The sequence below is a fragment of the Camelina sativa genome, chromosome 5 (assembly GCF_030686135.1).
Source record: "Camelina sativa cultivar CO46 ecotype springtype chromosome 5, ASM3068613v1".
Classification (NCBI taxonomy): Eukaryota; Viridiplantae; Streptophyta; class Magnoliopsida; order Brassicales; family Brassicaceae; genus Camelina; species Camelina sativa.
Window position 1 is genome coordinate 34,049,463 of NC_141884.1, and position 26,952 is coordinate 34,076,414.

General features: G+C 41.3%; 2 non-coding genes and 1 pseudogene across 2 annotated transcripts; 2 read left to right on the top strand and 1 right to left on the bottom strand.

Moving 5' to 3' along the window:
• The window catches only part of LOC104789649 (LEAF RUST 10 DISEASE-RESISTANCE LOCUS RECEPTOR-LIKE PROTEIN KINASE-like 2.8), a 40,250-nt pseudogene extending 15,170 nt beyond the window's left edge, over positions 1-25,080 (bottom strand).
• On the top strand, positions 2,413-2,519 carry LOC147944717 (small nucleolar RNA R71). The gene has a single exon (XR_015558658.1). It is a non-coding gene; the product is annotated as a small nucleolar RNA R71 (small nucleolar RNA).
• On the top strand, positions 12,752-12,858 carry LOC147944718 (small nucleolar RNA R71). The gene has a single exon (XR_015558616.1). It is a non-coding gene; the product is annotated as a small nucleolar RNA R71 (small nucleolar RNA).
• Positions 25,081-26,952: the final 1,872 nt, after the last annotated feature.

The window sequence follows — 26,952 nt, forward strand, 5'->3', positions numbered from 1 at the left end:
CTCCCTTCTGTAGATTCCTGAACACAATAAAACTAAAAACGAAAATCAAAAATACAAGGATCCTAAAAAAATATTTACAGTAATACCTTTGGGACTTCCTCCCAAGTGAGCTTGTTTAAAGTCCCTAGCTTGACTTTGCATACTCCTTATGCTTTGGGAGGGTCATAGAGAGGTGGTGAGCTCCCCTCTGGTATGTCTTGTCTAGCCAGATACTCTTTGACATTATGCCCAGGTTCAACAATAAATGAACTTCTCTTCTTCATTATCCCAAACCTCCACCTTAATTTCCTTACAGGAGAACTTCTCATTGTACCTTGGAGCTTCTTGATTTGCCCACTCATCTCCTTCACCATAGCTGTTAACTCTCTCACTGAATTCCCTAGAATCTTGGTAGTTTGGAGTTCAGACAAACTGTCAAGCGCGGGAGGACTTGTCTCTTGCGGTTGGTGAAGTTTAGGAAACAGGTCATGACGCTTAGGGAGAGCAACAACTGCACTCGGGTTGGAACACGGTTGAGTGCCCCTTCGAGTTTTTTCTTTGGTTACCCAAACTCTTGTTTCTGCCTCATTGACACCCTCAAAGATGTCAAACCCAGCTTTCTGATCTTTCTCTTCAATCACGAAGGTCTGCCCATCAATAGTTGGCTTCTTCTTAGCATCCTTGATATCAAATTTCATCTTGAAATTCTTACCCAGATTGAGATCAATCACCCCCTTCTTGACATCAATGACTGCTCCAGCTGTAGCTAAGAAAGGCCTTCCCATGATTAGTGGATCTTTAGGCTCTTCATCCATTCCCAGCACCACAAAGTCAGTAGGAATCTCTGCTTGTCCAATTTTGATGGGCAGATTCTCTAATAGACCATGAGGCAATCTAGTCGTCCTATCAGCCAATATTAAGCGGAGGTTACATGACTTGTATTCGTTGAATCCTAGCCTCTGAGCTACAGAGAGTGGCAAGAGGCTTACTGAAGCACCAAGGTCGCATAGGCACTTTTTGAAGGCCAATGGACCTAGAGAACAAGGCAAGGTGAAAGAACCAGGGTCCTCTAGCTTCTTTTGGATAATCATCTTCTGAATAACAGCCTTGCATTCATGAATAACCCCACCTACGTCATGCACTGCCCTCTCATCTTCCAGAGCCTTAGCTTGAGCTCCTTTAGCTATCTCCTCCTTCTTTTTGGTCTTTTCGGTTACCAAGTCAGTTAAAAACTTTTGATATTGAGGCACAAGTGCAAATGCATCAAGCAAAGGCATCCTAAGTTCAATCTCCTTCACTTTTTTTTCGAACAGAGCTTTATATTTCTCAGTAAGCTGCTTCTTAAACCTTACTGGAAATGGTAAAGGTGGCTTGTATGGTGGAGGAATGAATCTCACAGGTTTATCCTTGGGAGCAGCGGGTTCTTTAGTAGCTTGAGGATCAGATTGCTTGGCTGACTCAATTGGATCCTTGAGCACCTTGACGGGATCTTTTATCTGAACTTCATCTTGAAGAAAATCCTCCCCATCTAAACTCTCATTGTCCTTAGTGAGCCGTACAGCTACAGCTTGGGTGGTGATAGCATGAATAGTAGCATAGTCCTTGGGATTTTGAACTTCTTTTCCATGTAGTTGGCCAGGTGTTGGGGTAGAAGCAGTCTTGCCTTCCATGTACTTCAGCTTCGAGTTAAGAGCTTCAAACTTGACATTAAGATCATTGTATGAACACTCCATTCGCTGATTGAGTTCAGCAAACTTCTTAGCAGTATCCAAAGATCCGCTAGCTTGACCCTGAAGAAGTTGTTGCATCATTTGCTTCATTTCTTGATCTGGGGTTGGAGTAGGCTGAACTGGTTGAGGGCGGAATCCTGGTGGTGGTCCTGAGGGAGCTTGGTATCCTTGCTTGAACTGTTGTTTAGGGACAAATCCCTGATTGTAAGGCACAAAAGGTTTTTGTTGACCTTGTTGTTGCTGCTGAGGAGGGTACACCTGATCCTGTGGATTTGCAACGTTTGTGCTCCGGTAAGACAAATTGGGGTTTGTCTGATAGGGATTGTAACCCTTGTTGTATCCACCTTGATTCTGGACGTAGCTGATCTCCTCAGACTGCTCACCCTCCCCATCTTGGACGTGAAAATGTTCACCCTCAGATACGAAGTGGATGCTCTTTTGTTGGTTGAGCAAGAGGCGATCAAGCTTCTCATTGACATTCTTGAGGTCTCTCTTGTACTTCTCCTCAGAGCCAGCATCTCCTCTAACTGTGCGATCATAGTCGTCATGGTAGTTGCCATCAGACTGGGCGAGATTTTCGACGAGTTGCCAACCTTCATCTACGTCTTTGTTCAAGAAGTTGCCATTTGAAGTAGTGTCAAGCAGCATGCGTATCTTCGGAAGTACACCATGGTAGAGACTGCTCAGCAGTGACTCGTTACTGAATCCATAAAGTGGGCATTGGCTGTGGTAACCCTTGAAACGCTGCCATGCTTCACAGAATGATTCTGAGCTCTTCTGAGTGAAGCTGGAAATCTCATTCCTGAGACGTGTTGTTCTAGAGTTGGAGAAAAACTTTGCCAAGAATGCCTTCTTGCAACCATCCCAGGTGGTGATTGATCCCTTGGGAAGGTTTTTCTCCCATTGATGAGCCTTGTCTCCCAAGGAGAATGGGAAGAGGCGCAACTTGTAACCGTCCTCACTCACGCCGTTGATCTTGGTGAGACTGCTAAGACGGTCGAACTCGTCCAAGTGGTCGAGTGGATCCTCCATAGGCAACCCGTGAAAGTTGTTTCCTTGGATCATGGTGATCAGACCACTTTTGATCTCGAAGTTGTTGTTCTGCACGGCGGGAGGGACGATTCCAGCATGTTGAGTGTGAGTGTTCGGTGCATCCCCAGCACCAATGTTTTGCGGTCCCTGATGTGTTTCATGCTGTTGTTCAATAGTGACGTGTGTGGGATGATTAGTGGGTTGACGAGCTTGTCGTGGGCGTTGCAACCGATTGATTTCGTCGATAACAGGAACGAGATTCTGATGCCCTCTTGATCTGGTGTGCATGCAAGGTTGCAATCAACAGGTACCTGAGATGCAAAACAAACAAGCAGACAACCAAAACAAGTTAGTACTCAGATTGATTGTGTAATAGAACTTAATCTTGCAAAACTTGAAATCTTAAATGTAGCAAAAAGAATCCCTGGCAACGGTGCCAAATTGATACTAGATTTTCTTGTGTCTTATCCTAGCAGGTTCAATTAACCTTAAGTGTTGTAGTATTTAAGGTTTCAATCCAAATAGGATGTTGCTAGCAATCAAGATGCAATCAAGGAATCACAAGTCAAGCCAATTCAAAAAGAGTGTTTTTTCTAACAATCCTAGAATGACCAAAATGCAAACGGAAATGTGTTCTGGAACTAGAAACGAGAATGCAAGACAAGAAATGAAAATTAATAAAAACAGAAACGAGTCTAAGCATGAACTAAAAAGCAAGAAGCGAAACAATCTCAAGAATGTAATATCAATCAAAAGGATAAAAGTCCTAAGGATGGGAGTAATTGATGTCGGTGGAGTATCCTAGTCTACAGAGTGTTTAACATGCCACAAGCAATCTATCCCTAAACAATGAACATCACAACTTAGCTAATCCAATCTCTTGGTAAAAGCTACTCAGACTCAACCACTTCCATACCTACCTCTCGCTAGAGAAACGTGGTCGAGCCGGCATGACAAACAAGTTCATTCACGTCAACAAACATCCTAGACAACTAATCTCTTAGGCTAGGAACGTAAGTCTCTAGCACTAGTTGGTCAGACATTTCATCGAACACCTTTTGGGTGTGGAAATGTCTCGAACCTAGTTCCAATTGATCAGAGAGAAACTAGTAATTCTAACTCTAGTCCAGAAGGGAATCATACAAATCAAGCTTAAACACCCTACATCCTAAGATCCTCCCCCTAATCTATCCCATCCTCAAGAACTAGCGCACTACTCAGATCCGGAAATCATCATCAACAATACAAACTCAGAAAACATTGAAACAAGCATTCTTAGATAGGTAAAAATGAGATAAACAAGTTTGTAGAAGAAATCAAATGCAAATACTCAATGTATCAAAAGATATCTGAATACAAAGTCTGGGAACGGTTCTTGGTGGCTAGGGAAACCTTACAAAATAAAAACGAGATAAAAAATAAGATGTTGTCGCGGACACTTAACAAAACGTATTTATAGTAAAGACATAAAATCCCTAAAACTTAAAACGACAAGTTGAAGAGTCGGTTTAGAATCTCCTGAAGCGTGTAAGATGGAACGTCTTCCTGACATGTGCGAACAAGAAGTGGCTCGAGTGAGTGATGGTGTCGGCTCAAATGGTAGTCGACGACGGAGTGATGGCGCGACTCGAGCGGATGTGTGATGACAGAGTGACGGCGCGACCCGAGCGGATGTGTGATGACGGAGTGATGGCGCGACCCGAGCGGATGTGTGATGACGGAGTGATGCCGCGACCCGAGCGGATGTGTGATGACGGAGTGATGGCGCGACTCGAGCGGATGTGTGATGACGGAGTGATGGCGCGACTCGAGAGAGCCTGGCTCCAAAGTCTCCTAAATACCTGAAATACTCGAAAATGCAAGAGGTATGCGAAGATAATGCAAGAACTACCTAAATATGAAAAGTATACAAAAGAGAGTAGAAATTCATGCAAAAAAATTAGTTATCCTAACTAGATGCGTGACAAAAACATGCTTAGCAGAGACAAAATATAGACATATCAATACCTCCCATACACATTACTCCTGGAGTGCGGTTGCTGGTGAGTCTCGAGACCCAAGTCTTGTATGACATGATGTAGTTGAGAAGGTAGAGCGAGACGGAGGTGTTGGACATATCGCCTTGCAGCGCAGTACAATCCATGGAAGTGAACGAGAGTCCTTTAAGTGCCAGATCGATCATCTCAAGCTCGCCATAAGTAATATATCCCTTAATCTCCTTGGCATAAAAGGCATTTGCGACCGCTTTCTGGAAGTAACGCAACACTGGGCTTCTCAGGTTCGTCGCCTTTGTTTTTGATGTAGTAAATGTTGGCGTGCTTCCGATCGTTGCCCAGAGAGCAGATATCTCATTCCTGTCAAACTGCGGCGTGGTGCCTGTTCTGCTGGGAAAACCGAATATCTCTCGATGGCTCGGAATGGAAGATTGCAGAACTGGCCATGAACGCGGAAGGTAATGTAGCCCAATCCTCCATCAGACATCATGCCTGGCTCATCCGCGTACCAGTGCATCTCCAAGGTAGAAAGGAACTGAATTGTCTCCTCTCTGTATCCACTCTTGGGGGTGTTCATAATTCTCTCCAGATGACATCGCCGAAACAAGTACTGAACATCCTCCCCAATCCCTAGTAGCTCCATCGTCTCAGGATGTGGATATCTTGTTCCACTGAACTCGCACTATTGGAACAGCTCATAGTACTCTTTGGGAGTCAGCTTCGTCTCATATTGTCGTCGTCGTACAGATTTCCTTGGCTCTTGTGCTGGACGCGACGCAGGTTCTTCCTGTTTGTAATCACTGCCTTCGTCTCTGGAGAGGGAAACTCGTGCCGGTCTTTTCCCGCGACTCTTGCTCTTGGAGAGCGGTTTATCTGGTCTGCTTGAACTCGCTGGTTGTTCTGAACCCCCAACAACCTCGTCAACCATGTTTCTCATTTTCATGAAACGCTTCGCCATGGATTCTGGGGATGAACGTTCTCCAGCAACACAACCATATGCCTCTCTCATCTCGTGTATAAGCTCAGTACTTTTTCTGTTCCTCTGAAACATGTAAACTCAAAGCTAAACGTTAATACGTTAGTGAGCTAATAATAAGAGCAATTAACAACATTGATATTTAGAATGCTAAGAGAGGAGTGTATCAAACCGCAAAGACAAGTATGGTTCGCGTCGGTGAATCAAACGAGCTGGATCGAGTGGACGGTGCTTTGATGGCGTGACTCGATCGAAATTTTAACGGCGAGGGTCGAGTGGATGGTGACGGGAGAGACGTGGATCGACTCGAGCGAGATGGTCCGGCGATGGCGTGACTCGATCGGATGTGGGTCGAGTCGTGATGGCGCGACTCGATCGAGAGCTTGACGGCGAGGGTCGAGTGGAGAGCGTGACGGGAGAGACGTGGGTCTGGTGAGGGTCGAGTCGTGATTCTGACGGTGACTCGAGCAGAGTCGGATTCGGTCGACTCGAACGGTGGTGACTTCGGTGGAACGATTGGTGACGACAGAGCGAGAAAACCGATCGAGTGAAGTGGTGATGGCGCGACTCGAGTGAGGTGAGTCCGGAGATGGTCGAGTGGAACGTGAGCAGTACACCGGGGGTCGAGTCACAACAGATGTGGCTCGATCGAATTAACAGCACGGCGGCTCGAGCAGGGTAACTCCGGTGGTCCGTCGATGATGGTTGTGTGCAATAGTTTCGAGCAAAAGGGAGATGGGAGAGTGATGATTGTTGTGGGTTGGTGAGTTGAGAGTGAAGAAAAGAGATAAGAGGTGGTTTAAAAAGAGAAGGAGAATTGTGAGGATAGGGGTGATGGAGAGAAATGTCGTGCAAGTGGAGAGAAAAAGATAGTGGTAGTGGGATGATTTGAGAGGATGAGACATACAGGATGTTTGTCTAGTGGGGGGAAACAAGGGTGAGAGGAGGTGAAATGATGGGCACGTGGGTGAGAGGAGGAAATTGATAAAACCAATAATTAAGATTCCTTCTCCATATTGTCTTCTGTTCCCGCATTAAACCAACAGTCTCTCCTTGAATCTGCTTCTCCCTTATATATATTTTTTTATTCCCAATCTCTTCTGTTGAACTCATCATACTCGACTTCACTCTAAATTCACTCTTCTAACCGCATTTTTTATTGTTGCTTAGACTCCCTTCTGTAAATTCCTGAATACAAGAAAACCAAAAACAAAAATTAAAAACACAAGAATCCTAAAAATTATTTACAGTGATACCTTTGGGACTTCCTCCCAAGTGAGCTTGTTTACAGTCACTAGCTTGACTTTTCAGCTTTTTAGGCTTTTGGTGGTTCATAGAGGGGCACAGAGATCCCCTCTGGTCGGACTTGATCAGCTAAATATTTCTTGACTCTCTGACCATTTACAGTGAATTCACTACCATCCTTGTTCAGAAGAGTGATAGCTCCGAATGGCAGAACTTCCTTGACGTCAAAAGGTCCAGACCACCTAGACTTAAGCTTTCCACGAAATAACTTAAGTTTGGAGTTGAAAAGCAAAATTTGATCCCCAGTCTTGAGCTCCTTGACAACGATTTTCTTGTCATGAAAATTTTTGGTCCTTTCTTTGTAGATCTTTGAGCTCTCATAGGCGTCAAGTCTGATTTCTTCCAACTCATGTAGATCAAGAGTCCTCTTAGCCTGAGCTGCGTCAATATCCAAGTTCAGCAACTTGATAGCCCAAAGTGCCTTATACTCAACCTCTACAGGGAGATGACATGCTTTACCATAGATCAACTGAAAAGGTGTTCGTCCTATTGGCTTCTTGAACGCTGTTCTGTATGCCCAGAGAGTCTCGTCCAGCTTGACAGACCAATCTTTCTTCGAAACTCCAACGATCCTTGACAAGATTCCCTTGATCTGCTTATTCGAAACTTCGACCTGCCCGCTGGTCTGAGGGTGATACGCAGTAGATACCTTGTGCTTGACCCCATACTTTCTCAGCATACTCTCAAACACTTTGTTGATGAAATGAGTTCCGCCATCGCTGATCACTGCTCTAGGTATCCCTGCCTTGGAAAAATTATACTTTTGAACAACTTCAGAACAACCTTGTGATCATTGGTAGGACTGGCAATGGCTTCGACCCACTTAGAAACATAATCAACTGCCACCAGAATATAGACGTTGCCATTCGATGGCAGGTTGAAAGGACCCATGAAGTCGATACCCCAAACATCAAATATCTCAACTTCTAAGATCGGGTTCTGGGGCATCTCGTTCCTCCTTGTGATGTTGCCCATCCTCTGGCAAGCATCACACTTGGTGATGAAACTGTGAGCGTCCTTGAACAAGGTTGGCCACCAGAGACCTGCTTGGAGAACCTTCTGAGCTGTCTTGAATGTGGCGAAGTGACCTCCATAGGTGGAGCCGTGACAGTGCTCAAGCACTCCTTGTACTTCCCCTTCTGCTATGCATCTTCTGAACAGACCGTCAGAACCTCTTTTGTACAAATAGGGTTCATCCCAGAATTAGTGGTTGACTTCTCTGAAAAACTTCTTCTTCACGTAGGGATCCACTTCTCCACAGACCTTTTAATTCACGAAATCAGCATACCATGGCACAGTATCCGAGGTGATCGCCATACAGTTGATTTTTAGGTTCTCAACCCCGGCGTCATGCATTTGCTCACAAACCTGGGCGACCAGAACTTGTTCCTCAGGCATTGAGTCATCTATTGGAACAGCATCTTCAATCCTCATCCTTGACAAGTGGTATGCAACTCCATTTTCTATTCCTTTCTTGTCAACTATCTCCATGTCAAACTCCTGGAGAAGCAGGATCCATCTCAACAGTCTCGGTTTGGTATCCTTCTTCGAGTAGATGTGTCTCAGAGCGGCATGATCGGTATACATAATGACCTTCGAACCCACAAGATAACTCCTGAATTTCTCGAATGCAAACACAACTGCCAGGAGTTCCTTCTCTGTGGTAGCATACCTTCCCTGGGTCTCGTCCAAGGTGCGACTCGCATAGTAGATGACATGAAGCTTCTTGTCAATACTCTGTCCCAGAACTGCTCCAACTGCGAAGTCTGAAGCATCACACATGATTTCAAAAGGATGATCCCAATTCGGAGCTTGCACTATGGGTGCTGATACCAAGGCTTCCTTGATCTTGCTGAAGGCTTCCAAACATGCTGCATCAAATTCGAACTCAACCTCCTTGCACAGCAACCTTATCAAAGGTCTTGCAATTTTTGAGAAGTCCTTGATGAATCTCCTGTAAAACCCAGCATGTCCCAGAAAACTCCTGATGTCCTTCACTGTCTTAGGCGGTTGAAGCTGAACCATGACCTCAATCTTTGCCTTGTTGACCTCAATTCCCCTTTCAGAAATCTTGTGTCCCAGAATGATCCCTTCTTCAACCATGAAATGGCACTTCTCCCAGTTCAGCACCAGGTTCGTCTCCTCACATCGCATCAATACCCTGCACAGATTCAACAAACAGGAGGAGAAAGTGGAACCGTATACAGAGAAGTCGTCCATAAACACTTCCACTGACTCCTCAATTAAATCCGAGAAAATTGAAGTCATGCACCTCTGAAAGGTGGCCGGAGCATTGCACAAACCAAATGGCATGCGTCTGTAGGCGAAAGTGCCATAAGGACAAGTAAATGTTGTCTTTTCCTGGTCATTTGGGTGGATAGGGATTTGGAAGAATCCACTATACCCATCAAGGAAACAATAATAGGGATGACTAGCTAGTCTTTCCAACATTTGATCAATGAAAGGCAGAGGAAAATGATCTTTCCTAGATACAGCATTCAACTTCCTATAATCTATACACATCCTATGTCATGTGATGGTTCTAGTTGGGATTAACTCATTTTTGTCGTTTTTGATCACAGTTATGCCTCCCTTTTTAGGTACAAAGTGTACTGGAGATACCCAAGTACTATCAGAGATAGGGTAGATAACTCCAGCATCAAGTAGTTTCAGGATTTCTTTCTTAACTACCTCTTTCAGATTAGGATTCAATCTTCTTTGGGGTTCAATTAGGCCTGGGCATTCGGTTAACCATTCGGTTTCGGTTCGGTTGTATTCGGTTTCGGTTATTTTGGATATAGTAATATAGTAACCATTTGGATATTTATGAAATTTCGGTTTAGTTCGGTTCGGTTTCTTTCGGTTCGGTTTCGGTTTGGTTATTTAAATAAATAACCATAACTAACATAAATTATATTAACATTAACCAAATAAACCAAATATAACCAAAACTAACCGAATATAACCAAAATTAACCAAATATACAATAACAAAAATACAAAGTAGGGAAAAATATTGATTCAATTTTACAAAATAGTATTTAACTTTGTAAATTCAAAATAATAACATTTACATATATTGATTATTTAAAATATTTAATTGTTTTGAATCTAGAAATAATTTATATTTTAAGTTTATTTTATAGTTTTGCATAATATTAAGTATATAATATTTGATATCTTCTAGGTTTTCGGATATTTCGGTTAACCATTTAATTGTCGGTTCGGTTCGGTTCGGTTTCGGTTAGTTTGGATATAGATTTTTACTAACCATTCGGGTATTTGAAGAATTTCGGTTAGGTTCGGTTTAGTTTTTTTCGGTTCGGTTTCGGTCGGTTATTTGGTTATCGGTTATTTTGCCCAGCCCTAGGTTCAATACTAGCATATGATTCATTTTCAAGATTGATCCTATGGGTGCAAAGACTAGGTGAAATTCCCTTGATGTCATCTAAAGAATAACCAATAGCCTTTCTATACTTTTTTAGCTCAGTTACTAGCATCCCCAATTCATCATCACTCAACCTAGCATTCACTATAACAGGATAAGTAGAATTGGTTCCCAGAAAGACGTACCTGAGCCCGGAAGGAAGAGTTTTGAGTTCTACCTTTGGAGCTTTCAGTTCCGACCAGTCGTCAGCACGGGAGTCTGGAATGATCGCGGTCGAGTGAGAGGGGTGCGACTCGATCGAACGGGACAATGGTGTCTCGAGTCGGGTCTTGACGTCGGTCGAACGGCAGATATCACGTTCTGAACTCTCTGTCTCAACTGCACATACCTCCTCTGCGTCAGATATCTGCTCGAATTCCTCTGATCCATCCGTTTCTTTGTGGGAATCTAGTAGATTCTTGTAACAAGTGGTCTCCCCATGTAGAAACCCTTCTTCTCCATCCTTGGTTAGAGCGGTTTTGAGATGATCTTCTTCAGCTAGTTCCTCCAACAACTCGTCAGCCAATTTATCCATCTCTTCAATGTAGAAGACTTGTCCTCCTATCGTTGGCTTCTTCAAGGTATCCTTGATGTCAAACTTCATAGTGAAGTCGTCGCCCAGATTGAGGTCAATCTTGCCATTTCTGACATCAATGATGGCTCCAGCAGTCGCTAGGAAGGGTCTTCCTAAAATCAGAGGATCTTTAGGTTCTTCATCCATCTCCAGAACCACGAAGTCGGTTGGCACTTCCACGTCTCTGATCCTGACAGGTAAGTCCTCTAAGATACCATGTGGAAGTCTCACTGATCTATCTGCCAGGATGAGGGAGATATCGCATCCCTTAAACCTTGTGAAACCCAACCTCTTAGCCACAGAGAATGGCATCAGATTCACTGAAGCGCCAAGATCACATAAGCACCTCTCAAAAGACATAGGTCCAATTGAGCAGGGTAGAGTAAATGATCCAGGATCTTTGAGTTTCTTGGGTACAACCTTCTTCTGGATGATTGCACTGCACTCAAGACTTAGTACAACCATGCCTTGAACTTCTTTTGATCTCTCCATCACCAAGACCTTGAGGAATTTCTGGTAGTGAGGAACAAGTGCGAATGCATCCATCAATGGCATTCTCAACTCAATCTCCTCGACTTGCTTTTCGAACAAGGCTTTGTACTTCTCAGTAAGCTGTTTCTTGAACCTCACTAGAAAAGGTAGAGGAGGCTTGTACGGTGGAGGGATGAACCTTGCAGGTCTGTCTTCAGAAACAACAGGCTCCTTAACTGCTTCATGTTCGGACAGCGTCACTGGTTCAACCGAGTCTTTGACTGCTTCGTCTGGGTTCTCCGTCTGAGCGTCATCCTGACCAAAATCCTCCCCAGCTAATTCCTCACTGTCCTCAGTGACATCTGGAACTCCTTGCCTTGGAGGCAATGTTTTCCCACTTCTCAGTGTGATGGCATTGGCGAACTCCTTGGGGTTCTGAACAGCTTTACCTGGGAATTGGCCAGGCTTTGGGGCAGAAGTAGAAGCCGATTGGCCCTCCATGTACCTTATCTTTGAATTCAGAGTTTCGAATTTGACGTTCAGATCATTGTAGGAACATTCCATCCTCTGACTAAGGTCAGCGAACTTCTTTGCAGTATCCATGGAACCGCTAGCTTGGCCTTGAAGAATTTGTTGCATCATCTGCTTCATTTCTTGATCTGGGGTTGGTGTAGGCTGAACTGGTTGAGGGCGGAATCCTGGCGGTGGTGCTGTGGGAGGTTGGTAACCGTGCTGGAACTGTTGTTTTGGAATGAATCCCAGATTATAAGGCACAAAAGGTTTTTGTTGCCCTTGCTGTTGTTGTTGCGGCGGGTACACCTGATCTTGTAGATTAGCAACATTGGTACTTCGGTACGACAAATTGGGGTTCGTCTTGTAGGGGTTGTAACCTTTGTTGTATCCACCCTGATTCTGAACATAGCTGATCTCCTCACTCTGCTCACCCTCCCCATCTGGAACTTGGAAAGGGTCGTCCTCAAAGACGAAGTGGACGCTCCTCTGCTGGCTCAGCAAGATACGGTCAAGCTTCTTATTGACATTCTTGAGGTCCTTCTTGTACTTCTCTTCAGATCCAGCGTCGCCGTGAAATGTGCGGTCATAATCCTCGTTGTAGTTGCCGTCGGACTGAGCGAGATTCTCCACCAGTTACCAACCTTCATCGACATCCTTGTTCAGGAAGTTACCATTAGAAGCGGTATCAAGCAGCATACGTATTTTGGGAAGGACACCACGGTAGAGGGTACTCAGTAATGACTCGTTGCTGAAACCATGGTGTGGGCACTGGCTGTGGTAACCCTTGAAACGCTCCCATGCTTCACAGAATGATTCTGAGCTCTTCTGAGTGAAGCTGGAAATCTCATTCCTGAGACGTGCTGTTCTGGAGTTGGAGAAAAACTTGGCCAAGAATGCTTTCTTTCAACCATCCCAGGTGGTGATGGATCCCTTGGGAAGGTTTTTCTCCCATTGATGAGCCTTGTCTCCCAGGGAGAAAGGGAAGAGGCGCAACTTGTAACCATCCTCACTCACGCCGTTGATCTTGGTGAGACCACAAAGACGGTCGAACTCGTCCAAGTGGTCGAGTGGATCCTCCATAGGCAACCCGTGAAACTTGTTTCCTTGGATCATGGTAATCAGACTACTTTTGATCTCGAAGTTGTTCTTCGGCACGGCGGGAGGGACGATTCCAGCACGTTGAGTGTGAGTGTTCGGTGCATCCCCAGCACCAATGTTTCGCGGTCCCTAATGTGGTTCATGCTGTTGTTCCATAGTGACGTGTGCGGGATGCTCAACGGGTTGACGAGCTTGTCGTGGGCGTTGCAACCGAATGATTTCATCGATAACAGGAACGAGATTCTGATGCCCTCTTGATCTGGTGTGCATGCAAGGTTGCAATCAACAGGTACCTGAGATGCAAAACAAACAAGCAGAAAACCAAAGCAAGTCAGTACTCGGAATGATAAGTGTAAGGGAACTTAATCTTGCAAAATTTGAAATCTTAAATGTAGCCAAACGAATCCCAAATGGCAACGGCGCCAAATTGATACTAGGATTTTTGTGTGTCTTATCCTAGTAGGTTCAATTAACCTTAAGTGTTGTAGTATTTAAGGTGTCAATCCAAATGGGATGTTGCTAGCAATCAAGATGCAATCAAGGAATCACAAGTCAAGCCAATTCAAAAAGAGTGTTTTTTCTAACAATCCTAGAATGACAAAAATGCAAACGGAAATGTGTTATGGAACTAGAAACGAGAATGCAAGACAAGAAATGAAAATTAATAAAAACAGAAACGAGTCTAAGCATGAACTAAAAAGCAAGAAGCAAAACAATCTCAGGAATGTAATATCAATCAAAAGGATAAAAGTCCTAAGGATGGTAGTAATTGATGTCGGTGGAGTATCCTAGTCTACAGAGTGTTTAACATGCCACAAGCAATCTTTCCCTAAACAATAAACATCACAACTTAGCCAATCCAATCTCTTGGTAAAAGCTACTCAGACTCAACCACTTCCATACCTAGCTCTCGCTAGAGAAACGTGGTCGAGCAGGCATGACAAACAAGTTCATTCACGTCAACAAACATCCTAGACAACTAATCTCTTAGGCTAGGAACGTAAGTCTCTGGCACTAGTTGGTCAGACATTTCATTGAACACCTTTTGGGTGTGGAAATGTCTCAAACCTAGTTCCAATTGATCAGAGAGAAACTAGTAATTCTAACTCTAGTCTAGAAGGGAATCATACAAATCAAGCTTAAACACCCTACATCCTAAGATCCTCCCCCTAATCTATCCCATCCTCAAGAACTAACGCACTACTCAGATCCGGAAATCATCATCAACAATACAAACTCAGAAAACATTGAAACAAGCATTCTTAGATAGGTAAAAATGAGATAAACAAGTTTGTAGAAGAAATCAAATGCAAATACTCAATGTATCAAAAGATATCTGAATACAAAGTCTGGGAACGGTTCTTGGTGGCTAGGGAAACCTTACAAAATAAAAACGAGATAAAAACTAAGATGTTGTCGCGGAGACTTAACAAAACGTATTTATAGTAAAGACATAAAATCCCTAAAACTTAAAACGACAAGATGAAGAGTCGGTTTGGGAATCTCCTGAAGCGTGTAAGATGGAACGTCTATCCTGACATGTGCGAACGAGAAGTGGCTCAAGTGAGTGATGGCGTCGGCTCAAACGGTAGTCGACGACGGAGTGATGGCGCGACTCGAGCGGATGTGTGATGACGGAGTGACGGCGCGACCCGAGCGGATGTGTGATGACGGAGTGATGGCGCGACCCGAGCGGATGTGTGATGACGGAGTGATGGCACGACTCGAGCGGATGTGTGATGACGGAGTGATGGCGCAAATCGAGACAGCCTGGCTCCAAAGTCTCCTAAATACCTAAAATACTCCAAAATGCACGATGTATGCGAAGATAATGCAAGAACTACCTAAATATGAAAAGTGTACAAAAGAGAGTAGAAATTCATGCAAAACAATTAGTTATCCTAACTAGATGCGTGACAAAAACATGCTTAGCAGAGACAAAATATAGACATATCATATGGCTATACTCGAGTTCAAGAAAGGAATGTCTGCAAAGTTCGAGATGACAGACCTTGGTAAACTCACATACTATCTCGGTATTGAAGTGAAGCAAGAGATAGATGGGATCACAATTAAGCAAGAAGGATATGCGAGAAGGCTATTAGTTGAGGCTGGACTAGCAAGCTGCAATCCGACGTTGATACCAATGGAGTTCGGATTGTAGGTGTCGAAAGCACTTGATGAAGCTGAAATTGATTCCACTCGTTATAGGAGATTTGTTGGCTGCTTAAGGTATTTGGTACATACTCGCCCCGACCTTGCGTTTGCTGTTGGAATTATTAGCAGGTATATGCAGAGTCCACGCAAGTCGCATGGTGAAGTCATGAAGCAAATCTTGCGTTATCTGAGAGGAACTGCTTCATACGGACTGAAGTACAAGCGAGGAGGATCAAAGGAGCTTGTAGGATTCACTGACAGTAGTCACAACGTTGATCAGGATGATGGGAGGAGCACAACTGGTCATGTGTTCTTCTTTGGAAGCACCCCTGTTACTTAGTGTTCGTAGAAACAAGACACTGTTGCGATGTCATCATGTGAGGCCGAGTTTATGGCTGCAACAAAGGGAGCTAAGCAAGCGATTTGGCTTCAGGATCTCTTATGTGAAGCTACAGGATGGAGAAGCAAGCAGATCATGTTGTATGTCGACAACAAAGCTGCTATTGGTCTCGCGAGGAACCCTGTATTTCACGGTAAGAGTAAACACATTCACAAGAGATTTCACTTCATTCGTGAATGTGTTGAGAGGGAGCTCATCTATATTGATCACATTCCTGGAGCTGATCAGAAGGCAGACATTTTGACAAAGGCTTTGGCAAGAATTCAGTTTATTGAAATGAGAAGGTTGCTAGGAGTTCAAGATGTTGCGGAAGAATATTCAAAACTTAAGAGGGAGATTGTTGGATAAGCTTTGAACCTTAAGGCCCAAGTTATTCTTACAATGGACTATTAAGAATAAGAAAGAAGATAAGCTCAAGAAATATTTAGGAGTAATCTAAATATTGGTGTTTTCCTAATAGGTTTAGGATTTGTGTTTTGATATAAAGGCTATGTTGAGTTGTGACATAAGCCATGAGATTAAGAGAGAGCTTTGAGAGTGTTTAGTTTTGAGAGGATATTTTCTAAACACATTAATAAAGATAGTTGTTCTTTATATTTGAAGTTTCTCTTTAATCCTTTTAATCCCAACAATTAAAACTTCCACTGCAGCGTTTATACATCTCATCAGCTGACAAAAAAACAAAAGAAATGGGATCACAAAGAGCATGATCGTTTAGGACAAAGATTTTTTCAGTGACAGAGACATATCTATACTATTAATTGGGGAGCACACTTAAGGATACAAAAAAAATACAAAAAAACATGACATATATCCATGTTGCCAAACATGTTCAATTACTTATATAATTAAAAAAAAATAAACAATATATGGTAAACAAAAACTGTTAGTCAAAAATCTAATATTTATGGAAACAATAATTACAAAATTAATTATAAAATAAAAATTACCCTATATTTTTGGAAGTGGTTTAAAGTTTAAAGTTTGCTTCCATAAAAATCAAAGAATTTAAATAGAAAATTATATATATGTAAAGATATTTGATTTGATTTTAAATTGTGAGTATTTACAGAAATAACAAATCAATTTAATATAATTAGATAGAAACAAATAATCATATAACTATAATATTAATTAGGGAGAACACTTAGGGATACAAAAAACAAAAAAACATGACATATATCCACCATTTAAACAAACAATCATAAAGTTTCATTAAAAATAATTAATTACAAAGTTATATTTTGAATCTGTAATTTTTATGAATGCAACCTTTACAACTTTGAAAAAGTTTTTTTTATTACTTCTACATGATCAAATTGAATTGCATATACTGTTTTGACTCATTATTTTTTATTTTTCTTTTCTTTTTATTAGTTTTTAAATATTTTTAACTGTTGTAAAACACTTGATGGACTCTATCTGACCGGCCCATCCATTAGCCTTAGTAGTTTACAGTCCATTGTACTAAGGCCCATCGGCCATTACTTAAGCCCATTCGGCTATGTCCTTTACTTATGTTGGTTTGTACTTGGTCCCTATGGGAACCTATATATATGTAATCTCGGATTCATTATCAATAATAAGAACAAGAGCTTTAACCTAAACCTCTATTTACAACACGTTATCAGCACGATAGCCTCTAAACCCTAAAAACCCTAAAGGCAGCCGCCGATCTCTTCTTCTTCCCTAAAACCCTAAACCGCCTTCTTCTTCTTCTTCTTCGAGATTCATCTTCTTTATCTCGAAGATCTCTTACTGATCCACGAGCATCCTTAGCTCGTGATCAAGTTTCTATCGATAACTTGATCGAGGTTCGTTGGTGCGCGGTTCGGGGGTGAGTTCGAGCGGAGCAAGAAGCTGATCGAGGGAAGCTGTTTGAGGAAGAGAGGAATTACCGAGGTCTTTAGCTCCCGGTTCATAACCAGTCAGAGATCCAATTCGGTGAAGGTAAACAAAAGTTCTAAACCTTCTTAAAACCCTATGAACGAATTTGGACTTAAGATTTATTAAAACCCTAAAAGAAAAACAAGTAAGCAACCAACATAGATTAAGATCTCTAAAGCCTAAAACTTAAAAGTTGAATCATGTTTAGGTTGTTAGATTTCTTGAGAATTAAAACCAATTATCCCTTAAGATTAAAATTTGGTTGATTGCTTGTTGTGATGCATAAGAACCTAGAAATATTTGTTGAATTAAACTGTTCTAGGAAATTAAAAATTGATCATTCATGCATCATAAGGATTCGAGTAGGGTGTTAGAAAACAAATTGAACCATAGATTGTTCTTGTTAATTTCGGCTGCATAAAACCCTATAATCTCGAACATGAAACCCTAAAATCCGAAAATAAAACTTAAGCTTTTGCTAAGGAATTAAAATTTAAAATTTCGGAATTAAAACTTGATTAGGATAAATTCCTAATCTAAAATATAGTAATTATCCTAAAGCCTAAGATATTTCCTAAAACATAAATTTAGTAAATCTTAAACTAAAAGGAAACTTTAAGAAAAAGGAAATACTATCTAGGATTGTTGCATGCATTTGATTTTGTTGTCTTGCATGCATGTTGATTAAACCAAACGAAAATATACATAAAGGCATGGCATAGACGGTCTCATTACCGCATGACCTAAGGCATGGTCGGTCTCATTACCGCATGACCTAAATAAATGTTGCATGGCTCGGTCTCATATACCGCATGCTAACTATCGGTTGTCTATCTTTGCAGATGGCAAACCTCAAAAGCCTTGAATACCCAATCCTGCAAGCTTCTGGAAATAACTACTTGCAATGGGCAAATGACACTGAGATTTATCTCTGAGTCAAACGGATTGGAAGAATGCCTTGACGAAACATTGGAGTGCGCTAAAAAGAAAAAGAGTAAGTGCCTCCAGCACATACATCATCACATTGCTGAGCCTCTTAAGAGCCAGTACCTCTTCCTAAAAGATCCTCTTGACCTTTGGACACAGCTTAAACGCCGTTATGGGCACCAAAAGACGGTGCTCCTTCCAAAGGCAGAGTATGATTGGAAACACCTAAGGATCCAGGATTACAAATCCGTGGAAGAGTATAACTCTGAGCTTTTTAGGATTGTCTCACTCCTTAGGCTGTGTGGAAAAGAGGTGACTGAGAAGGAGCTGATTGAGAAGACTTTGTCTACCTTCAGCCCTAATAACCGAGTACTCCAGCAGCAATATCGGCACCAAAAGCTTGCCGATTATGGGGCACTCATTGAGTGTTTACTGCTCGCTGAGCAGAATGATGAATTGCTGATGATGAACAGTGCTATGAGACCTCCTGGTACAGCCCCATTACCGGAGGCAAACAAGGTTGATTTGGGTAAGAAAGTTGCTGCAGAGGCCAAAGAGCCTAAAGAACCTCTAGAGGCCAACTACGTCCACAGAGAAAGACACTACGGCCAAGGCCGTGGTGGCAGAGGACGTGGTGGCCGAGGAGGCCGAGGAGGCCGCGGACGTGGTGGTAGAGGCCGTGGGTCTTTTAAACCACACGCCAAGGCCAAATCGGCATGTAACCGATGTGGTATGACAAACCACTGGTACAAGAACTGCAGAACTGCCAAACACCTGGTTGAGGCATACCAAGAAATTTTAAAGAAGAAACCCGAGGCTAATCTAGTGCACCTCGATGATGAAGGAGACTTTGATCATGAGAAGGACGACTTGCTAGATTATGAGACTTCCGATTGCCTTAAAGATTTAGATTGAATTTCGTTTTTATTTTGGTTTAATTTCTATGCTTTCTATGATTTAAATTTCTTGTAATGGATAATTGCTTTGATTTATGCAATGGATTTTATTTTATAAAACTTGTCTCGTAAAATACAAATTATTGTCCTCTTAATAGAAATGGTCGAGGACTTGAGTGAACTAGTGGTGGACAGTGGATCCAGCCACACTATACTAAGAGACAAAAGATATTTCATAAACCTTAAAATGAAAAGTGCAAATGTTAGTACAATTGCGGGTATAGCAAACATGATAGAAGGCTACGGCCAGGCTCACATTTTGTTACCTAAGGGTACACATATTGAAATAAGTGATGCCTTATTCTCACCCAGCTCTAAGAGAAACTTATTGAGCTTTAAAGATATAAGACTAAATGGTTTCCATGTTGAAACCAAGGGTGAAGGATCTAAAGAGTTCCTATACATTACAGAAAATGTAAATGGACAAAAGAAGATCCTAGAGACTATACCTGCACTAGCCACTGGTTTATACCATGCTAAGATCAATATGATAGAAGCTAACCTAGCAAAGCACAAAATGTTCAATGAACAATTCACTCTATGGCATGACCGGCTTGGCCACCCGGGTCAGAACATGATGCGTAAATTAATCCAGAGTTCAAAAGGGCACAACCTCAAAGAAAGAACAGTTTTCCCTAAAAATGCAACTTGTGTAGCATGTGCACAAGGGAAACTTATTGTAAGACCCTCACCAGTAAAAGTCACAAGAGAAACTTTAAATTTTCTGGAAAGGATACAAGGTGACATATGTGGACCAATACACCCACCAAGTGGGACTTTTAGATATTTCATGGTGATGATAGATGCATCAACCAGATGGTCTCATGTATGCTTGTTATCCACAAGAAACTTAGCCTTTGCTAAGATGTTGGCTCAAATCATCAGATTAAGAGCACATTTTCCGGACTTTCCACTTAAGACTATACGTCTAGATAATGCTGGTGAATTTACATCCCAAGCGTTTAATGATTACTGTATGTCCATGGGGGTGAGTGTGGAACATCCTGTGGCACATGTCCATACACAAAACGGATTAGCTGAATCCTTCATTAAACGTATACAAATGATAGCTCGACCATTATTAATGCGATCGAAGCTTCCCGTGTCAGCTTGGGGACACGCGGTCTTACATGCAGCAGAACTCATACGCATTAGGCCATCTAGTGAACACAAATATTCACCATCCCAACTATTAACGGGTCAAGAGCCAGACTTGTCCCATCTCAAAACATTTGGTTGTGCCGTATATATACCAATTGCTCCACCACAGAGAACAAAAATGGGACCTCAAAGGAGGATGGGAATATATGTTGGATATGACTCTCCCACAATCATAAGGTATCTCGAGCCACTCACAGGAGATTTATTTAAGGCCAGATACGCGGACTGTCAGTTCATTGAGTCCGAGTTCCCTACATTAGGGGGAGAGTCTAACAAGCTGGTCAAGGAAATCACATGGAATCAAACATCCTTAAATTGGCAAGATCCTCGCACACACGCATGTGATGCAGAAGTACAGAAAATAATTCATTTACAGCAGCTAGCTAATCAATTGCCAGATTCCTTTGCTGACCCAAAGAGAGTAACAAAATCGTACATACCAGCTTGTAATGCACCAGTACGTATTGATGTTCACAAGGAACACAATAACCAAGTTGCTATAGAGTCAAAGCCACGTTTAAAACAGGGTAGACCAGTAGGTTCCAAAGATAAGAATCCTCGGAAGAGTAAAAGAGGTGCAAATCAGACCGAGGCTATAGGGATTATAGAACAACCAGACGTTGTCACAGAAACTCCTAAGGTATCAAATGAGGCTCAAGACGCTGAGACCCAAGAACCTGAAGGAATTGACAACAATGAGATCTCGATAAACTATATTATGTCTGGTATACAATGGAACCGAAAAGATGTCGACATTGATGATATATTTGCATACAAGGTAGCACTTGAAATAAATGAGGATCTAGAACCCACATCTATATTAGAGTGCACTCAAAGTAAAGATTGGCTTAAATGGAAAGAAGCCATTGATGTGGAGTTAAACTCTTTAAAGAAGAGAAGTGTGTTTGGTCCGATCATAAGGACAACACCTAAAATCAAACCAGTTGGACACAAGTGGGTCTTTGTAAGGAAAAGAAATGAGAAGAATGAAATTGTGAGATACAAAGCACGGCTTGTAGCACAAGGATTCTCTCAAAGACCCGGCATAGATTATGAGGAGACATACTCCCCTGTGATGGATGCAACGACTTTTAGGTATCTAATAAGTCTGGCTGTAAGAGAAAAACTGGATTTGCGGTTAATGGATGTTGTAACTGCATACTTGTATGGTCCACTGGATAATGAGATTTATATGAGATTACCAGAGGGTATAGAACACAAGAAAAGTGGTTCTAGAGACCAATACTGCATAAGGCTAGACAAATCGCTTTATGGACTGAAACAGAGTGGTCGAATGTGGTACAATAGACTTAGTGACTATTTGACCAAGGAAGGTTATAAGAATGACCCGATCAGTCCATGTATATTCATAAAGAAGCTTGCAAACAAAGGATTTGTGATAATAGCAGTATATGTGGATGACTTGAACATCCTTGGAACCTCTGGGGAAATCGCCCAAACAGTCGAATATCTTAAGAAAGAATTCGAAATGAAAGACCTAGGCAAAACAAAATTCTGTTTGGGGTTACAGCTTGAGTACAGAAATAATGGAATCCTTGTGCATCAAAAGGCATATACAGAAAAGGTACTCAAGAGATTTAATATGGAGCAAGTTCACTCATTGACTAGCCCAATGGTTGTGAGAAGTACAAAAGTGGATAAAGATCCATTTGCTCCTAAGAAGGACAATGAAGAAATTCTTGGTCCTGAAGTGCCTTACCTCAGTGCTATAGGAGCGTTAATGTTCTTGGCTAGTCACACTAGGCCAGATATCAGCTTTGCCGTGAACCTCCTAGCAAGATATAGTTCTTGTCCGACCAAAAGGCACTGGAATGGTATTAAACATGTTCTGCGTTACCTTCAGGGAACGACAGACTTTGGTCTTTACTATACTAACTATAACAAAGATGGTTTAGTTGGTTTTGCTGATGCAGGTTATCTATCCGATCCACACAATGGTAAGTCACAAACAGGTTATGTGTTTACGCACGGCGGTACAGCGATCTCTTGGTGTTCCATGAAGCAGACTTTGGTAGCCACATCCTCAAATCACGCGGAGATCCTTGCCATACATGAAGCCGGCCGTGAGTGTGTTTGGTTGCGGTCTATGACTCAGCATATACGGACGGATAGCGGATTAGAAGACAACAAGGAAGCCACGGTCATCTATGAAGACAATACAGCCTGCATCGCACAACTCAAAGATGGTTACATCAAGGGAGATCGGACGAAGCACATACTGCCAAAGTTCTTTCACACACATGAACTACAAAAAGCCGGAGAAGTTCAAGTGGTACAAGTCCAATCATGCGACAACTCAGCCGATCTCTTCACCAAGGCACTACCGACTACAACTTTCAGGAAGCTCACGCACCAGATTGGAATGCGGAGGCTCAAGGACTTAGAGTGATGCTTGGAACAGGGGGAGCAATGTGTGCTGTACTCTTTTTCCTTCACCAAGGTTTTGTCCCAATGGGTTTTTCCTGGTAAGGTTTTAATGAGGCAGCATCCCCTTAACACATTGCAGCGATCCCATCCTCGCATAGGCACGGTCATCTCGTCCAAGGGGGAATGTTGTAAAACACTTGATGGACTCTATCTGACCGGCCCATCTATTAGCCTTAGTAGTTTACAGTCCATTGTACTAAGGCCCATCGGCCATTACTTAAGCCCATTCGGCTATGTCCTTTACTTATGTCGGTTTGTACTTGGTCCCTATGGGAACCTATATATATGTAATCTCGGATTCATTATCAATAATAAGAACAAGAGCTTTAACCTAAACCTCTATTTACAACATTAACTTCATTTTTTATTTTATCAATACTTATTATAATGGACTTCTATAATTATGGCTCCTAAAGACTTTGGGTTGAATTAAATTAGACATATTTATGTTTTCTGTCAAAATGTATATATTATAGGTCTTCTCACTATTTTTTATAAATTATCTAATATAAACAATTTAAACAAATTTTTAAAAATTAAAAACCCTGCGCAAAAGTGCGGGTTGGTCCATAGGTTTACTTCACAGAAATTAACCCCAAATAATTTTAGTTTTAATAATACATAACTAATTAAAAAAAACTAATGTAGAGGGAAAATTAGATACGAGACGCGAACGGGTAATTTAAATTAAATTTTATGTGAATCCAAAATTTATGGTGAAGCGGTTATTATTTCAAACGTTTAGAAATTTGATGAAGGTAAACCAATATAAGTTTATGTTATAAATGTTATACCAAAAAAATATATTTACAAATAAAATGTTATGTGGATGTGAATCTTTTACCTACTTTCTTATTTGTTGGACTAAAATATACAATCTCAAATTGATAAAATATTATTAAAACTATGGTAATAAGATTAAAAAAAAAAAGACATAAAGTATATGGGATGGGACGGGTTCCAGAAACACATAAACAGATATACTATCTTTCTCTTACTATTTTTTAATGTACTTAAATCTATTCATCTTCTTTCAAAACCAAACTGAAAATAAATTGGTACAAAGTTAGATTATGAATGGTAATAACATTTTTAACATTCATAATTACAAATGTAACTCCACATAATCCAAACCTAATTACAAACTTAATTCTTTTAAAATTAACCCCGCACGTATGTGCGGGTCCAATCTCTAGTTATTATTAAAATGTTGAACAAGAAAACAATATCTAGCTTATATTTCTATTTTAATATAAGAAAAAAAAATCATGTGTAAAAATGGTGAAAAAACAGAGATGAAGGAAACTCACCACTGGGTTGATATGGTACGCACTTAACTCCTCCTGACGGTGAAGATCCGTTGCAGCAAATTTGTGTGGTACTGTTGAAACCACAGATTCCACGAGTGGATGAACATTCTTGACACGGTACCTCATCGATCACCAGCTTCATCTCAAACCCTTTTCTTAAAACGCTTTCCAAGTGAGTCAAATTTAATTATCTCTCTTCTGGAACGAAACTCATTCGAACGTTAACTGTGAAACTGCCTTTGCAAAAATGCTGGTAATCAAGGCTTTTAGACATTGTAAAAAGACAGAAAGCAGGACATGTATAACTCGATAGGTATGAATGCTTGGGATCACAATGGTATGAAACGGTGAGGTTCTTGTAATTATTTAGGGAAAGCTCAAAGATTTCGGGAGGCAAGGTTATAGTATTGAATGCAGAGGAACAAAATGAACCTAAATGGTCTGATCTCGCTAGGGTAAGAGTTTTAGATCTTTGGTTTACTTGTAGAGCATAGAACTCTTGATCTGAGATGAATAAAGAAGTGATGTTATTGTTGCAGTGAAGCTCCAACAACGGATGACCGCAAGGTTTGTGCCGATTCCCTCCCCAAAAGGGGAATCCAGCAGTGATATTCCCACACTGAAACAGAGTCTCACACCACCCGAGTCCTTGCTGGTTACTTGAAGCACAAGGAAGCTGGTAGAATAAGGAGAAGAGGAAGAACAAGATCAAACTAGTACTGAGGGGATGGTACATGATTTATTAGATTAATGAACAGTGTGTTTTCTTGTTTTGGTTTTTATAAATTAAATAAGAGCAGAGCAAGCAACTTAATTAGTAAGAGAGAAAAAGAGAAGCATAAAGACCAAGTCAAGGTGAAAATAGTGGACATATACATATTGACTGAAACAAGGTTTTTCTTATGGTGGTGAATGATGATGAATGTATGCAATGATGAGATATGAATGAATGGATGGTAAGGTGTTTCAATTCCCCTTATGCAGTTGCAGTATAAGAGGTGTCAATCCTATCTGAGTGTTTGTGAACAATTAAGACATGCATATGAGACTAAGTCAAGCCAAATTATAAAGGATGTTTTTCACTAACAATCCTATGATGGAAATGCAAAGTGCATAAAGTAAAACTACAAGAACTAGATGCTAAATGTAAATGGAACAGAATGATTATGACTAATATGAAGCTAGAACAGAAATAGAAACTACAATAATGAACTAATGCAAAACAATAATGAACAGGACAATAAGTAAATGCAACAGAAATGCTAATAGAATGAGACTAGAGATAAGACAGGACAACTACAAATCATAAACCAAAGTTTTGGGGAAGAACTCGAGCAAGCACTCGATCGAGTGTAGATCGAGTGCAGGGTCGAGCTGGACTAAACGCAAAAACAGAGCAACACAATAAAAACAGAGCAATGCAGAAACGAATCAAACAACAAGCAAGCAACAAGATTAAGACTTAAAAATCAATAAACAAAGAAGGTCCTGAGGAGGGATTCATGGGCTGAACTAATCATTGTGGTTATCTAACTTGGTCAACAAATCTCAAGCAAACTTTGAGCTAATCTCTAGACATATAAATCTAAGACAAGTTTCATCCACTCTCATGGCAAGAAACAATCAAACCTATGCATCTCTAGACTTGTTCTCACATAGTAAAGAGTCTACACAAGCAGGCATTAAGCAATACATCTCAAACCAAACAATACCTCTAATCTCTTAGCAAGCTCTAGATCTAGCCTTATCTATGCTTCTTAAACATTGGTGTGATGCTAAGATGCTTGAAATCAAACCCTACCTTCTCAGATATAGGATCATCATTAAGAACATCTAGCCTAGAAGAGATCTACAACAATCAAGCTTGACCAAATCAAACAAACCACAAGATCAATCCAGCCTAACCCATCTTCAAGATCCTAGAGAACTACTCACAAGAACACATGATGAACAAAGTCAAAAACCCAGAAAAATATGAAACTTGCATCATTAGAAAGATGAAACAAAGATCTATAATATTGGAGAAAGAATCAAACTCGAATTTTCAATATTAAGAAAGTTATGGAACCAACAATATTGAAGAATTTAGTCTTTTCTCCTTAAAAACAAGTACAAGATCTAAGAAAAATAAAAGTGCAAAAGGAATAATTTCCAAAAGGGTAAAAACTAGGTTTAGAGAATATCTAAAAAGCTAGACTCTTTTGGTGGCTGCAGGTACAAGGCTTTATATAGGAGAGGGAGTGGAAGCCCTAAAAGTACTAAAAGACAAAATAGTCAACGGCTCGGTCAACTCGACCTGTGCTCGGTCGAGTGGCAGGTCGAGCTGGCTTCTCTCGTGCATCCTCCACTCGGTCGAGTCCTCCTTAGCACACGGTCGAGTGTGTGGTCGAGTTGGACTCTGGACCTTGGTTTTTCAGCCTTAACTCTCTTGCTTTCCCTTCATGATTGCTTTACTTCTCCTCAGCATTGCTTCCATGCTCCTTAAGCTCCAAAATCACATGATTATGCATGAAAAGATGCAAATTCAATGCAACTAAACTCTAATGCATGATTAGTCCTAAAGCTATGCAATAATGGTGAAAATGGCTAGCAAAAGATGCAAAAGATG